Below are 17,623 nucleotides of genomic sequence, written 5' to 3' on the forward strand. Positions count from 1 at the left end.
ATGCTGCATGAAGTCAGCATGTCCTCTTTGCTTCTACGTGGCCTCTCCCTGATTCTTTCCAGCCTCTTAGCCGGTGATAACATGGAAGGCTGAGATCTCAAGGTTGCATCTGTAAAGGCAAAATGCAACACTTAACAGAGGCAGCATTGTTCACACCAGACAGAGCAATGATTCCCCCGTACTTAAGGGCAAGCATAGTCTACACAATCGCATAATTTGCCCATCCCAGAGCAAGCACACATAACCCATGGGAGCCCCAAAATGGTGAGTAAGCACAGGGTCAAGCGTGACTAATTGTTTCACAGCTGTACTGTCCTCTGGGGTTCTGTGCCTTGGGAGAGCCAACAGCTGCAGGGGACCCCTATACTGATCACTGTCCCCACATTTTCCACAGGAGTTCGTCCTGGAAGAGATCTCGCTGCTGAGGGTGACCTGGGAAGCAAGGGAGTGTCGTCTACTACAATGCGGCTTCCACCCTGGCCTATATGCAGCTTGCCTGTGTGCAGCAATGGTCCCCCCGCCCCTCATGGCACAGTGGCGCAGACATGTTAGCCTGACTGGGACAAGGACCACAGTGGCTCTCCCAAGAAACCTGCGCAAGCTCATTGCCCAAGTTCTGGATGAGACCTTTGAAGAAATCACTGAGGCCAATTACCGAGATGTGAGAGAGCACATCAACGCCCTATTCCACATTTAGGCATGCATGCAGCCCTAACCCTCCTCGCCCCAAGAGCCTGCACCGAATAACTTCCTTCCCAAAATAAAAGCCACTTACCGGGAACCTCCTCTGGTGTTTGTCCTTCCCCAAGCACCGGCCGCCGTGACTGGCTACCTTCCTCCTGGCTTGAGAACAGCTCCTGGCTGCATAAATCTAGGGATGCTGGGGTGTCTTCTTCTTCCTCAGCACCCTCACTCCCGCTTTGCTTCTCCTCCTCCTCCTCCTCCTCCTGCCTTGTTGGACTGTGCTCTGAAGTGTCCATGGTAGTCCTTGGAGTGGAGGTGGGGTCGCCCCCAAGTATCGCATCCAGCTCTTTGTAGAAATGGCAGATCGCAGGGGCAGCACCGGTGCGGCTGTTTGCCTCGCAGGCTTTGTGGTAGGCATTCGCAGCTCCTTCACTTTAACCCTGCACTGCAGAGTGTCCCGGTCATGGCCCCTTTCCATCATGTCCCTTGATATCTGCCCGAAGGTATCATAATTCCTATGGCTGGAGCGCAGCTGGGACTGGACAGCTTCCTCCCCCAAACACCTCGCCATTGCTCCATACTGGGGCTCGCCTGGCGCGTGGAGGCATGGTCACCTGGAAAGATTCGCTGAGAGCACTCCACGCCTGGCTGAGAAAACAGAAGGGGATTTTCAAAATTCCCAGAGAATTTAAGGGGCAGGTCTGATGGTTGGTCACCTGAGGGCAGGGCAGTAGAGCTCAAAGTGTTGACCAGAGTGGCTAGCACAGGCATTGTGGGACACTTCTGGAGGCCGATCAGAGTGCACTATAGGACCAGAGCGTCCACACTGGCACTGCAGTGCTCCAGTGGGGGCGCACAAAATGTTATTCCACTCGCCGAGGCGGAGTACCAGGAGCACTCTAGCTGCGGAGTCAGAGTGCTCTACGTGCCTTGCCAGTGTGGACAGAGAGTGAGCTAGTGCACCCGGGGCTCCTTTAATGCGCTGTAACTCGCAAGTGTAGCCAAGCCCTTTGCTATTGTACACTTGTGTTATCAGAGTGACTCTGCTATGGGTCGGGGAGGAGGGGAAAGCATTAGAAGCACAAGGCTCAAATCTGATTCCTTTGTCTCCTGCTTCAAGGTAACTTGTCTAGGTGTAAGACTTCCATTCCTTCAAGAACTAGTGGTACCAGAATAAGGAACGAGATCAGCTGACATCCAGGTTGAGTTGGTTAAATACCACAAGAGCAAACAAGCAAAAATCTGGAATTCACTTCAATATTATTTGTGAATTGTTTTATTCACTTTCCATAGATATTGGCATGAGCAAATATTTGTTTACAGCAATGTTCCCAGAAACAAAGAGTGTCACACATAATTGTTCAAAATATGAACTTATGCAATAATTCACAGCATGAGTTTTTGGGGGCCATTTTGAAAGCTTTAGGTTTAAGAGCCATCTCATCAAGTAGCAGAAAATAATACCTCCTGACTTAGGTAGTGAATCACACAGCGCAAATAGGGAATTGTGAACAGAAAATACTTTAAGCAATAATTATGGCAAATAGTTTGAGAGTAGCCCCTGGTCTGAAATGTGTGCACATAAAACCATTCATCAATTCATTTTGTACAATGATCAAATTATTTGATATCAAAGTCTATTGTGGATAATTTGCAAACAGAAAGATGGGGTAAAATCAAAAAGAAAAGGAGTACTTGTGGCACCTTAGAGACTAACCAATTTATTTGAGCATAAGCTTTCGTGAGCTACAGCTCACTTCATCGGATGCATACTGTGGAAAGTGTAGAAGATCTTTTATATGCACAAAGCATGAAAAAATACCTTCCCCCACCCCACTCTCCTGCTGGCAATAGCTTATCTAAAGTGATCACTCTCCTTACAATGTGTATGATAATCAAGTTGGGCCATTTCCAGCACAAATCCAGGTTTTCTCACACACACCCCCCACCACACACACACAAATCCACTCTCCTGCTGGTAATAGCTTATCTAAAGTGACCACTCTCCTTACAATGTGTATGATAATCAAGGTGGGCCATTTCCAGCACAAATCCAGGGTTTAACAAGAACGTCTGGGGGGGCGGGGGGGGGGGTTAGGAAAAAACAAGGGGAAATAGGTTACCTTGCATAATGACTTAGCCACTCCCAGTCTCTATTCAAGCCTAAGTTAATTGTATCCAATTTGCAAATGAAGTCCAATTCAACAGTTTCTCGCTGGAGTCTGGATTTGAAGTTTTTTTGTTGTTATAATTCTTTTACATAGAGACTGTCCAGTTTGACCAATGTACATGGCGATGTGCCAGCAATGCCCCTCTGCCATGTACATTGGTCAAACTGGACAGTCTCTACGTAAAAGAATAAATGGACACAAATCAGATGTCAAGAATTATAACATTCATAAACCAGTCGGAGAACACTTCAATCTCTCTGGTCACGCGATTACAGACATGAAAGTTGCAATTCTTCAACAAAAAAACTTCAAATCCAGACTCCAGTGAGAAACTGTTGAATTGGAATTCATTTGCAAATTGGATACAATTAACTTAGGCTTGAATAGAGACTGGGAGTGGCTAAGTCATTATGCAAGGTAACCTATTTCCCCTTGTTTTTTCCTAACCCCCCCACCCCTCAGACGTTCTTGTTAAACCCTGGATTTGTGCTGGAAATGGCCCACCTTGATTATCATACACATTGTAAGGAGAGTGGTCACTTTAGATAAGCTATTACCAGCAGGAGAGTGGGTTTGTGTGTGTGTGGTGGGGGGGGGGGTGAGAAAACCTGGATTTGTGCTGGAAATGGCCCAACTTGATTATCATACACATTGTAAGGAGAGTGATCACTTTAGATAAGCTATTGCCAGCAGGAGAGTGGGGTGGGGGAAGGTATTTTTTCATGCTTTGTGTGTATAAAAGATCTTCTGCACTTTCCACAGTATGCATCCGATGAAGTGAGCTGTAGCTCACGAAAGCTTATGCTCAAATAAATTGGTTAGTCTCTAAGGTGCCACAAGTACTCCTTTTCTTTTTGCGAATACAGACTAACACGGCTGTTACTCTGAAACCGGGGTAAAATCAGTGAGTAAACTATTCTCTGCATATATTTGACCCAGCTTTATACCTGGGGACCATTAAAGCACATGAAAGAATGTACGGCATTTGAATATTTGTTTGAATAGTGGCATTGGCTATTTGGAAGTAAGGGTTGTGACCTATGACAATGGAAAGAATATTTTCCCTGGATAGCTAATAAGATATCATACTTTATCTATGACTTTTATCACACAATAATTTGGGCTTTCTTAGTATGCTCGTTCTTTGGACTGCTATCTCCACTAGAAATAGTGTGTGTGTGTGTGTAACTGCATATAACCACACACAAATGTATTCATTTGAGGCAAGATTAGTTATTGATATGTCTCCTTCCTTTAAAAGAGGAAGGGTGACTTCCAACCTCCTTTGTTATCCTGCATAAGGAGAAGAAGATGAACAAGAAGAGACTTGGAGGAGGAGAAAGAGAAGGGAGAACACTGTTTCTTTAAACAACTCTCCTATTCTGTACCTGACTTAGCGCTGCCTTCTTACACTTACCATAGACAAGCCCTTCATACTGTGAAAAGAATGAATGGAGCTGTTCACTCAGCTCAATTACAGAGTGCTCACCTGAGAAGCTGTAAAGAACAGAATTGTAAATCTTATAATCAAGTATTAAATTACACCTAATTTATTTACTCATGACAGAGAGAACAATAACCCTGCAATCAAGTGTGTAAAGATCTAGAACAAAAGGGCATTGTAAAAACAGTAGGAACAAATCTTGATGTCCCCTGCCTAGAGATTTCCAGGATGGCAGAGCTATTAGTGCAGGGGTTAGCAACCTTTCAGAAGCGGTGTGCCAAGTCTTCATTTATTCACTCTAATTTAAGGTTTCGCATGCCAGTAATACATCTGAACGTTTTTAGAAGGCCTCTTTCTATAAGTCTATAATGTATAACTAAACTATTGTTGTATGTAAAGTAAATAAGGTTTTTAAAATGTTTAAGAAGCTTCATTAAAAATTAAATTAAAATGCAGAGCCTCCCAGACCGGTGGCCAGGACCCAGGCAGTGTGAGTGCCACTGACAATCAGCTTGCCGTAGGTTGCCTACCCCTGTATTTGTGGCTCAAAGAAGTCTGAGAGAAAGAACAAGGAATCCGGTGGCACCTTAAAGACTAACCAATTTATTTGGGCATAAGCTTTCGTGGGTAAAAAACTCCACTTCTTCAGATGCATGGAGTGAAAATTACAGATGCAGGCATTATTATACTGACACATGGAGAGAAGGGAGTTACCTCACGAGTGGAGAACCAGTGTTGACAGGGCCAATTCGATCAGGGTGGATGTGGTCCACTCCCAATAATAGATGAGGAGGTGTCAATTCCAGGAGAGGCAAAGCTGCTTTTGTTACGAGCCAGCCACGGCTAACACGGCTACCCTCCGATACTCTGAGAGAAAGAGAAGTTTAACCACTCCTGCCGCATTGGCCTCCAATAGCACAGCCATCCTGCTGCTCGGGTAGGTCATTTGTGGCACCTTTCAGAAGCAGACAGCACAGCAGTAACTCTGATAGGGAAGTAACATTAAGCGCTTGCGGTACCTGTCTTATTCACAGGTCAGCACGTGCTCCTGCGTTGGAGAATCTGTCCTGTGACTATCTGCTGCATCTCTGCTCTGATGACGATACAGTACCATAGGCTCTGTATAGTGCTACAGAAATCCTTCCAAGTCCCACAGATTCCGAGAATTCACCCAGCATAGTGTACATTTCAGACATTCCCACTGTAACGTGTGCCTGTTTGACAGATACAGTGTGTGCTTCATCCTGTGCCGTATCTGTTTTGTTCTACATCACGTGTTTGATTTTGCAGAGAATGTGATTTCAATATCTGGTGTGCTGGAACATGCAATCCAGCATGACTTATTCCCCTAGAAGAAGGATTTTGTAAATATAAAACGGCTATAAATTCCATTGAAACCTTTCTGAGCAGGAAAGAAATGCATATCAGAGTCTCTGCAGGCAGCTGGGGGTGATTAGATTATTAAAATGCCATATTACTAGTTCCCAGTAATTGCTTTGATAGATATGCCCTAATACCTGCTGGACATCCTATCTTGCAGAAAATAAATGGACAAGAAAGTCACATTTGTCTTTCTTCTACAAGTGTGCGCCCAGTAATCCTTGCAAAGGGAGAGTGACCACCAGCGAGTGGCCTAATAGGAAGGGCTTTAAAACAAAAAAGGAATAAAAAAATTAATGGTCCTTAAAGGAAATAAGAGGGGGTTCTGGTCTACTGCAATGCAGAGCACCCTGCACCCAGAGGTGTGTGTATCTGAATACGTTGTGCTTGGTAAAGTGTGGAGATCGGGCCATGCAGACTTCTAGAGCTCTGCCGAGGTTTATGGAGCTATGCACTGGAGGCTGCACTCCTGATGGCTTGTATGCAGCCATTTCAGGCCTTTCCACATTACACCCGGTTTTTAGGGTCACAAATAGGGATGTGTTTCAGAGTAGCAGCCGTGTTAGTCTGTATCTGCAAAAAGAACAGGAGTACTTGTGGCACCTTAGAGACTAACAAATTTATTTGCGCATAAGCTTTCGTGAGCTACAGCTCACTGCATCGGATGCATTCAGTGGAAAATACAGTGAGGAGATTTATATACACAGAGAACATGAAACAATGGGTGTTATCATACACGCTGTAACGAGAGTGATCAGGTAAGATGAGCTATTACCAGCAGGAGAGAAAAACAAAACAAAAAACCCCAACCTTTTGTAGTGATAATCAAGATGGGCCATTTCCATCAGTTGACAAGAACGTGTGAGGAACAGTATGGGGGGGAAATAAACATGGGGAAATAGTTTTACTTTGTGTAATGATACATCCACTCCCAGTCTCTATTCAAGCCTAAGTCTCTGGTGAATTGGAATTAATTTGCAAACTGGACACCATTAACTTTTTTTTTCCCTCCTGCTGGTAGTAGCTCATCTTACCTGATCACTCTCATAGACTCATAGAATATCAAGGTTGGAAGGGACCTCAGGAGGTCATCTAGTCCAACCCCCTGCTCAAAGCAGGACCAATCCCCAACTAAATCATCCCAGCCAGGGCGTTGTCAAGCCTGACCTTAAAAATATCTAAGGAAGGAGATTCTACCACCTCCCTAGGTAACGCATTCCAGTGTTTCACCCTCCTAGTGAAAAAGTTATTCCTAATATCCAACCTAAACCTCCCCCACTGCAACTTGAGACCAGTACTCCTCGTTCTGTCATCTGCTACCACTGGGAACAGTCTAGATCCAGCCTCTTTGGAACCCCCTTTCAGGTAGTTGAAAGCAGCTATCAAATCCCCCCTCATTCTTCTCTTCTGCAGACTAAACAATCCCAGTTCCCTCAGCCTCTCCTCATAAGTCATGTGTTCCAGTCCCCGAATCATTTTTGTTTTCCTCCTCTGGACTCTTTCCAATTTTTCCACATCCTTCTTGTAGTGTGGGGCCCAAAACTGGACACAGTACTCCAGATGAGGCCTCACCAATGTCGCATAGAGGGGAACGATCACGTCTTTCGATCTGCTGGCAATGCCCCTACATATACATCCCAAAATGCCACTGGGCTTCTTGGCAACAAGGGCACACTGTTGACTCATATCCAGTTTCTCGTCCACTGTAACCCCTAGGTCCTTTTCTGCAGAACTGTTGCCGAGCCGTTCGGTCCCTAGTCTGTAGCGGAGCATGGGATTCTTCCGTCCTAAGTGCAGGACTCTGCACTTGTCCTTGTTGAACCTCATCAGATTTCTTCTGGCCCAATCCTCTAATTTATCTAGGTCCCTCTGTATCCTATCCCTACCCTCCATCGTATCTACCTCTCCTCTCGTTACAGTGTGTATGGTAACACCCATTGTTTCATGTTCTCTGTGTATATAAAATCTCCCCACTGTATTTTCCACTGCATGCATCCAATGAAGTGAGCTGTAGCTCACGAAAGCTTATGCTCAAATAAATTTGTTAGTCTAAATAGGGATGTGTACTCTAGAGATGAGAGATGGATTTTCTGTTCTTTTAACATCTCAACTATGGGCTTGGTTTCCCCATTGACTGTAGGGTACCGGATCCAGCCCTGTGTTGCTTAATCTCTATTTCCAGGAGAGGGATCTGAACAGAAGGAGAGTAGACCAGTGTCCTGCTCTTTGTGGAATATAGAGTTTACTTTGGGGATGGACTGGTTTAAATGGCTCTCTCCGGGAACTACTTTATCCAATCACTCAACATTGTAGATCAGTGGAAAGGACCCCCAGTTCTGATGCCCTGGGGAGCTGAAGTTAGAGTTACCCTGGTAGAGAGAAAAAGCAACATTTCTCTGAGTGGTTCAAACTGTCTGCAATACAGTATAAACTTCTTCTAAGAGAAAGGAGGCTGGAGAGACTGTCCCATGTAGTTGGGGGTCTTGTCTGTTTTAGTTACCCTGTGTGTGAAAGGTAACTATTTTTGGTTGTAGATGGGATTGGCTTGGAGAATGGAATATCTGTGCATACATAATAGATCAGATCCTCAGCTGGTGTAAATCAGCATAGCTCTGTTGACTTTTAACAGAGCTACACCAATTTGCAGCAGCTAAGACACTGGCCCAGAATGTTTACTTCCTTGGTCTCTTGTGTTCATAAATTGATATTGTATGTTGTGTGTTAATGATTCATAAACCTGTGTGTGTACCAGTACATGTATATAAAATCCCAGTAAAAATCAGTTATAAAAGAACCTTAGAGAGAGAGATGCTTATACTTACCTTGGAAAGTTGGTTCAATTGTGGATTTCTCCAGCTAAAATGAAGCTGCGAAGTATTGTTTTGTGACCCACATTCCATTCAGTTTGTTCTATTCCAGTCACAGGCCAGGTGTGTCTGTGTATGAATTATTAGTGAGCTTCTGAGTTGTTCTACTCCTAGATTTGATAGTTCAACTTGATGATAACATAGGTTTTCTATGCTGAAAAACATGTGCCCGAAAGACAGTAAAATAATTCAGCTAGCAGAAATTTAATATTTCCCCCCCCCAAGAATATTTTTTCGGTTAGCCACAACATGTAGGTCATTCTTTTTAACTGAGCTGCAGATAACTAATTTCACATGGAGGACACTTTATTGTTCACTTTTCTTTATGAAATCGTTTATAACTTGTTTAGTAGACAGGGAAAACCCAAAGAGTCTCTATGTGCTTGGCTTCAAGTCAATGTGTTTCCCCCTCCATAATTCATTAAACACATTTCCGTGGAGATTGTGCCCAAATTAAAACATCCAATTTATAGGAAAGCACGCACAGGCCTTAGATAATCTAAAAATAAAAATAGCATGTTTGGCAGCAGTTATATGTTAAAAGCCTTTATACACCCGAGGTGAAATCCTGGCTCTGTTGAAGTCAAGGCTTTCAGAAAACCTTGACAAGGTCCCACACCAAAGGCTCTTAAGCTAAGTAAGTAGTCATGGGGTAAGGGAGAAGGTCCTCTCATGGATAACCTCTGGTTAGAAGACCAGAAAACAAAGGGTAGGAATAAATGGTCAGTTTTCACAATGGAGAGATATGAATAGCGGGGTCCCCCAAGAATCTGTCTTGGGACCAGTGCCATTCAATATATGCATAAATGATCTGGGAAAAGGGGAAAACAGTGAAGTGGCAAAGTTCGCAGACAATTCAAAATTACTCAGGATAGTTAAGTCCAAAGCTGACTGGGAAGAGTTACAAAGGCATCTAACAAAACTGGGTGAGTGGGCAACAAAATGGCAGATGAAATTCAATGTTAATAAATGCAAAGTAATGCACATTGGCAAACATAATGCCAACTATACATACAAAATGAGGGGGGTCTAAAGTAGCTGTTATCACTCAAGAAAGAGATCTTGGAGTCCTTGTGGATAGTTCTCTCACAGCATCCACTGAATGTGCAGTGGCCATCAAAAAAGCGTACCGAATGTTGGGAACCATTAGGAAAGGGGTGGATAATATGTCAAAAATCATAATACCAATATATAAATCTGTGGTACACCCCCACTTTGAATACTGTCTGCAGTTTTGGTCGCCCCATCTCAAAAAAGATAGATTTGAATGGGGGAAAGTATAGAAAAGGGCAACAAAAATTATTAAGGGGATGGAACAGCCTCCGTATAAGAGAGATTAAAAAGACTGGGACTGGTCAGCCTAGAAAAGAGACAATTAAGGAGAGATACGGTCGACGTCTATACAATCGTGACTGGTGGGGAGAGAGTGAACGGAGAAGTGTTATTTACCCCTTCACCTAATACAAGAACCAGGGGTCACCCAGTGAAATTAATAGGCATCAGTTTTTAAACAAAAATAAAGAACTACTTCTTCACACAATACAGTCAACCTGTGGAACTCATTGCCAGGGGATGTTGTGAAGGCCACGAGTATAAGTGGGTTAAAAGAAGAGTTAGATACATTCACAGAGGATAGGTCCATCATTGGCTATTAGCCAAGATGGCCAACACTGCAACTCCGTACTCTGGGTGTCCCTAAAACTCTGACTGCCAGAAGCTGGGACTAGACAATGGGATAGATCACTCAATAAATTTCCCTGTTCTGTTCATTCCCTTTGAAGCATCTTTCACCAGCCACTGTCAGAAGACAGGATACTGGGCTAAATGGACTATTGGTCTGACCCAGTATGGCCGTTCTTCTGTTCTTAATGGGAATTTTGCCATTGACTTCAACAGAGACAGGATTTCATTCCAGTCCAATGAACATTCTTGGAGCTAAAGGCTAAGTTGTCTCAAGGTGAATAACTTACTTTAAGCTGACTTTGCTGATCATTGATTTCCATGAAATCTAGTGCTCTTTGAATGGACATGGGCGTTTTAGGTGTATCCCCGAGTATTGGCACGACACTCTGCTGCTTGATGCTACCAACTCTTTGGCAAGTTCTGTGTGGTAACTCTAAAGATGGGCTTAAACCAGCAAGGCCAGATCAGGATTTCTAAGCTGGGAGTACATGTTGGGGGGGGGGAGGGGGCGGTGCGTGTGTGTTCTGGTTCAGCATTACAATTTGGCCCACTGAAAATTGGGCCTCCTTCCAAAATTCAGAGGGAGATATAGATCTGGATTCAACATTCCTGACAGTGGACAAGTTTTCAGTCTGGTGTCCCAGTTCAGGTATCTCTCTAGTCTGCACAGATCTCAGACCCCACAAGCACATTCTCAGAAACACTGCTTTTAATCACATTATATAGGACATAAAAAGAACCAGCACTTATTAATTAATTGCAGATGTCTCCTACTTCTGTAACTCCACTGAATATGCAGCCTCAGAACAGCAGAATTCTCTCAGCCCCTCAGGGAGAAGATAATTGCCTTGATTTTATTTTCTAGCATAGTAAGAGGTTTTTATGGATTTTTGGCCCTTTCCTGATGCTTAAAACCTGCCACTCTATTTTCCAAACTTTGATTAGAAAAGCAATAAAAATCAATTCCTCCTCCTCATCATCACCAGCCTTCTTCCCCACAAAAGTAAAATGATCACGGTAAGCAGAAAGTATACAGCGCCCTGCGATATCTGAGAGCAACAATAAAATTAGAATAGCAATGAACAAGGGAAACTAGAATAGCAAGATAACCCTGGCACTCAGAGACCTCGGTGACAGGTGCCTTAAGAAGACATAAGTTAGATGGATGGAGAGGTGTAACCCCTCGCTCCCCCACGAGCAGAAAATGGTGTCACTTTTGAGCTAGTTCTGGACACAGGTGAGCAGACACTGGCAGCATAGATTTACTACTGTGTACGCTCCCTCAGGAGACTCTGCCCAGCAGGTATGCTGTTACACAGAGACTTCAACAACAGGAAAACTTCAGTTTTTTCTTATTTGATCCAGATTGGGTGGGATGGTGCACCCAGTGCCCTGGAAAGCTGGTTAACACTGGGCACAGTGGACCTTTGGCTCCACTGCTGTAGAAAATCAGATTCTTTTCTAGCACCACGGTGGAGCCTGAAAGAAAGGCCATTCGTGGCTGAGATTTAGACAGGCTGACCTTTCAGCTGCACCAAATTGTCACCAGATATTCTCCCCAGTCCTGAACAGGATCAGTCAGAGAGATTTAACTCTCTTCCCATGTGCATGATTTTTTGCTACCATAAGGGAACATGTTCTCTCTGGAAAGGGGGAGCTGATAAACAAGGAAGGGGTCACCTGCCCTTGAGACATGGAGATGCAATCTTTAAGCTTGGGGGTGAACGGAATGGCATCCTCAATCTTTCAGCACATGTAAAAAGATTGCCACAAGCCTCAGACTGACTGGAGTTTGTTCAGCTTTCAGTGGGAGTAGGGCAGGAAATAGGTAGAGTTTAGCAATGTAAGCACAGTTGTTTGTCGTATAAACAGTGCTAAGGAAGAGGTCAACACCAAGAATCATGAACCCTGAGGCTCTGTTACATTGTTTCCATGATGATTAGTGATAGAAGAACTGGTCAGACAGATGACTCATTTGAACTGCACGACTCAGGGTTCCATATTTGGTCATTTGGAGACCTTTCCCTTCTAAGGAGTAAACAGGGCTTTATGTGTTTCTTAATTACATGGCGGTAGGGTTCATAGTCCACACTGTTGCTTGGTTACTTGAATCTTGACTTATAAGTGGTGTAAGCTGCAAATGGGTGGCAGCTTTTATACCGGGAGTGGTGGGGAGGGAATCAGGGCACCTACACACAACAGTCTCCTTCCAAATTAATCCCCAGAGCACACTCCTTCCTGTGCACTGAAGGGGGTAGGTGTTTAGTGGAAAAATTAGTATGTGATCCTATCATTAAAGGGGGTATCATAATGCATATGCACAAAGGGGTTGAATTAGGTTTTTTTGGACCCCCTTAATTCTGCCATTTCCTAACTTTTGAATGTTTAACTTTACAAACATTGTTTTTGACGTAATTTTTTGTGTGTAATAAGTAACCTTGCAATTCTGTAGATGGTGGCATTAGTAATTCTGGCCTTTTCTTCTCTTATTTGCTAAGTATTCTGTGATTTGCAAGTGCATTATTCACTGGAATGCTTTGAAAGTATCCCATTACTCTGAGGTTTATTGTTTGAAAGGTGATTTTAAACTGCTTATTGTTAGATAGAGGGACTTTATGTTGTTCACTAAAGCAAAGGAGGAAAGTGAGCTATCACTGATATCCGCAACAGCTCTTCCTCACAAACTATGCGGTGGCATACATGTGTTTACTGAACAACAAAATCATGTAAGAAGTTTGTTATCTGAGAGGAAAGAGGGTTTTGTAATAAAAGGCCATTTCAAATCAGAAGAGAGGTAAATGTTCTAGCTAGATTGTGATTTCATTATTACTGCTTCTCCAAGTAGGGTGGCCAGGTGTCTGGTTTTCGATGCCGCCAACTGGGCCATTAAAGGTCCGGTTAGCAGTGCTGGGGGCTAAGGCAGGCTAGTCCCTCTTGTCCTGGCATCGCACGTGCCCTGGAAGCAGCCAACAGGTCCAGCTCCTAGGTGGGGGCGCCACGGGGCTCCATGCGCTGTCCTGCCTCGAGCACTGGCTCCGCACTCCCATTGGCCAGTTCCCAGCTAATGGGAGCTGTGGGGCCACTGCCTGCAGTGGGCAAGAACAGCACGTGGAGCCTTCTGCCCCCCGCCCCCCGAGCCCCGCCTACTAGCGTCAGACCTGTTGGCCACTTCCGGGGCACGCACAACGCAGTGTCAAGACAGATAGGCAGCCTGCCTTAGCCCCACTGCACCTCTGACCAGGAGACGCCTGAGGTAAGCCCAGGCCCCAAGCCCCTGCCCCAGTCCTGAGACCCCCCCCAACCTGGACCTGAGACCCCCCCCAACCTCCTGCAACGCAAAGCCAGGCCCCACCCAGAGCCCGCACCCCCAGTCAGAGCCTTCACCCCCTTCCAGACCCTAATTCCCTGTCCCAGCCCAGTGAAAGTGAGTGAGGGTGAGGGAGAGCGAGTGAGGGAGGGGACAAGGGGGATCCAGTGGACATAGTGTACTTAGATTTCCAGAAAGCCTTTGACAAGGTCCCTCACCAAAGGCTCTTACATAAATTAAGTTTCAGAGTAGCAGCCGTGTTAGTCTGTATTCGCAAAAAGAAAAGGGGGACTTGTGGCACCTTAGAAACTAACCAATTTATTTGAGCATAAGCTTTCGTGAGCTACAGCTATGCTACAGCTGTAGCTCACGAAAGCTTATGCTCAAATAAATTTGTTAGTCTCTAAGGTGCCACAAGTACTCCTGTTCTTTTTATAAATTAAGTTGCCATGGGATAAGAGGGAAGATCCTTTCATGGATTGAGAACTGGTTAAAAGACAGGGAACAAAGGGTAGGAATAAATGGTAAATTTTCAGAATGGAGAGGGGTAACTAGTGGCGTTTCCCAAGGGTCAGTCCTAGGACCAATCCTATTCAGCTTATTCATAAATGATCTAGAAAAAGGGGTAAACAGTGAGGTGGCAAAGTCTGCAGAGGATACTAAACTGCTCAAGATAGTTAAGACCAAAGCAGACTGTGAAGAACTTCAAAAAGATTTCACAAAACTAACTGATTGGGCAACAAAATGGCAAATGAAATTGAATGTGGATAAATGTAATGTAATGCACATTGGAAAAAATAACCCCAACTATACATACAATAAGATGGGGGCTAATTTAGCTACACCTAATCAGGAAAGAAATCTTGGAGTCATCGTGGATAGTTCTCTGAAGACGTCCACACAGTGTGCAGCGGCAGTCAAAAAAGTAAACAGGATGTTAGGAATCATTAAAAAAGGGATAGAGAATAAGACGGAGAATATTTTATTGCCCTTATATAAATCCATGGTACTCCCACATCTTGAATACTGCGTACAGATGTGGTCTCCTCATCTCAAAAAAGTTATACTGGCATTAGAAAAGGTTCAGAGAAGGGCAACTAAAATGATTAGGGGTTTGGAATGGGTCCCATATGAGGAGAGATTAAAGAGGCTAGGACTTTTCAGCTTGGAAAAGAGACGACTAAGGGGGGATATGATAGAGGTCTATAAAATCATGAGTGGTGTGGAGAAAGTGAATAAGGAAGTTATTTACTTGTTCCCATAATATAAGAACTAGGGGCCACCAAATGCAATTAATGGGCAGCAGGTTTAAAACAAATAAAAGGAAGTTCTTCTTCACTCAGCGCACAGTCAGCCTGTACAACTCCTTGCCTGAGGAGGCTGTGAAGGCGAGGACTATAACAGGGTTTAAAAGAGAACTAGATAAATTCATGGAGGTTAAGTCCATTAATGGCTATTAGCCAGGATAGGTAAGGAATGGTGTCCCTAGCCTCTGTTTGTCAGAGGGTGGAGATGGATGGCAGGAGAGAGATCACTTCATTATTACCTGTTAGGTTCATTCCCTCTGGGGCACCTGGCATTGGCCACTGTCGAAAGACAGGATACTGGGCTGGATGGACCTTTGGTCTGACCCAGTATGGCCATTCTTATGTTCTTATGAGCCACCAAGGGAGGGCAACAGTAGTGAGTGGGGGTCGAGGCCTCAGGGAAGGAGTAGGGCCTCAGGGAAGCGGCAGGACTAGGATGTTCAGTTTTGTGCCATTAGAAAGTTGGCAACCCTATCTCCAAGTGAAATTTAGGCAGACAGGAGCTAGTTTAGTCTAGCTAAAGCTGAACAACAAGAAAAAATAAAAACTGTCAGCACCAGCATAACCAGGGAAATTTGCATTTAGTGATTTTGTAAATAAGCAAAATATTTTTCATTCTTTCTTTGAATTTGCTGGTTGAAAATGATCAGCTTTTCTTTTGTGAACTCTTGGGGAGTTCATGCAGGGTGGATTTTTTTCAACATTTTCACCAAAAATTCCAGGTTTTCCTGTTGAAAATGTTAAAAAGAAGTATCTTGCTGAGCATGCTCCAGGGAGAATTCACTGGAGACTTTGGGGGGTTGGGGGGGGGGGGGGTTGGAGGGGCAGCAGATGTGCTTGTTTGCAGGAAAATGTCAGTTTTCATGTCTTATAGCTTTATTTTTCAGCTGTTGCAAAGATACATGGGATCTTGTATACCTATCTTCCACCTTATCTTGATAACTATGTTTCACAGCATGCAAAGATAACAGCATTGCTTATCATAACCAGAGCCGTGTCTAGCCTCTGGGAAATTGTGCTGTGACATCATACTGCTTCACACAGGGCATTTTTACATTGACACCCCTCAGGCCAATTGTTTGTGATAACCGTACACGCACAGCTATACGTCTGCACCACTTTACAGCACTGGTGATAGGGTCATGTTAAAAGTGAAAATAAAATCCTCTCTGTGCGCCCTTAGATGAAGTATGCTTTCTGTGCTTAAAGAGAAAACACTGGTAATAATGCACAGAGCCAAACTATTTTAAAACTTGGATACTAAGCTGCCTTCATGTGCCTGGGTATCACTGTATTTAGTTATGTTCTTAATCTCTTTTGGTGTCTTAATTTACCTCAGTAAAAGGTGACGATTCCGTGTGGCCACAAGCCATGGCTTAGAGCCTCCAGCTGATGGTAAAGTTGAGTCTCTATCACAGCTCTAGGTTCCTGTCAGGTTGCATGGCGGAGAGGGGATTTCCTCTGGAGTTCTCTTCATTGGCTCACTGCTTGTCCTAGCGGCTGAATTGGGGCCAGAATGCTCAACACCTTGCAATCTTGAGCCCATCACCCCATTAGCCAATGGATCACTCTTGACCTGTTTCAGGGCCCTATGCAGAAGCAGCTCTCCCTGCTGCTCAGTACCTATTTCAGATGGCCAGGTTGGAAAGACCTATAGAATACGTAGTTCCCAAACAGCAGATGTTTGTCACAGCTGTTTCTTTTCCTGTTCTTTTGTGAGCTGCTTGTGGAGAACCAGCAGACATCTATGCTCTCACTGTAGTTTTAGCCTGGGGTCCTGACATTCTTTCCATAGCTTTTGCAGCTCCAGTTTTTAAGGCAGGAAGCAAAAGCCTCCTGTGTATTATCCTGTTTCTGTGATGCCAGGTTTATAATATACAATACACCAATGCGTTCAGATACCACGCTGATGGGAGCCATATGGTTACCTACAGAGAATAATTGCCGCTGCACAGGCCCTTGGGCGAGAATGTACTCAGTGTTCAGCTATTTATTGCTGGAAGGTGCCAACCCGGCTTGTGACAGCAGTAGGCAGTATACCATTTTTTGGTATATTTATGCTGCTGAATTCTGCACATCCATTGCTTAAGGAAAGAGTTTGTTCTTTGGACTTTTGAGAAAAAAATCACAAGACTGACAGTTACATCCAGCTGAGGGTGAATCTTTAATCTCTCTCATCCCCCCAGTGTAGTGCAAGGGACATTGTATCAGTAAATGCTGCCACTGACCCAAGCAGCCTGTCCTTTTAGAAGTAATGCAAACGCTGACATGCACCATCATAATCAGCTCTATTTGCAAAACCCCGTGTACCTTCCACAAGAGGTTAAACACGACAGGACCTCATATTCTGCCATCAGGGAACATCTCAAACCCTGTTCTTTACACAGCTGGAACCAGAGAATATTTACATATTCCAAATGCCATCTTCCTATAAGGACAGACAATAAGAATGATCCTTCTAATGGAAACCTGATGATGCTGGGATGTGGTTGGTTAGCAAGGAAGAAGGCCTCAGATGCTACTCTGTGATTATGTTACTACTGTCATTGTCCTCAGGATTGCCTCCTTTGGGCTCCTTATACATTGCACCCAGTTATTCGGAATATGCCTTCCTCTCTCCTGAAGATGCTCTGAGTTTGGCACACTGGGATGTTGCACAGAGTGATGCTTTTAGTTAGGTGTTGAATAAAACATAATCTTCTTTGAAACCTCCACTTGTAACAGCTTTTCTTCCAGCCAGGGAAGTACCTATATTTCTCATTTCACTTACTGTGAACCTC

General features: G+C 44.2%; 1 long non-coding RNA gene across 1 annotated transcript in view; it reads left to right on the forward strand.

The window, feature by feature from the left end:
• Positions 1 to 782: 782 nt before the first annotated feature.
• Positions 783 to 17,623, forward strand: part of LOC141978149 (uncharacterized) — a 143,056-nt gene continuing 126,215 nt past the window's right edge. The window contains exon 1 of the long non-coding RNA XR_012636339.1: positions 783 to 1,094. This is a non-coding gene — a long non-coding RNA (uncharacterized LOC141978149). The remainder of the gene's footprint in view (positions 1,095 to 17,623) is intronic.

Source organism: Natator depressus, chromosome 26, assembly GCF_965152275.1.
Source record: "Natator depressus isolate rNatDep1 chromosome 26, rNatDep2.hap1, whole genome shotgun sequence".
Taxonomy (NCBI): domain Eukaryota; kingdom Metazoa; phylum Chordata; order Testudines; family Cheloniidae; genus Natator; species Natator depressus.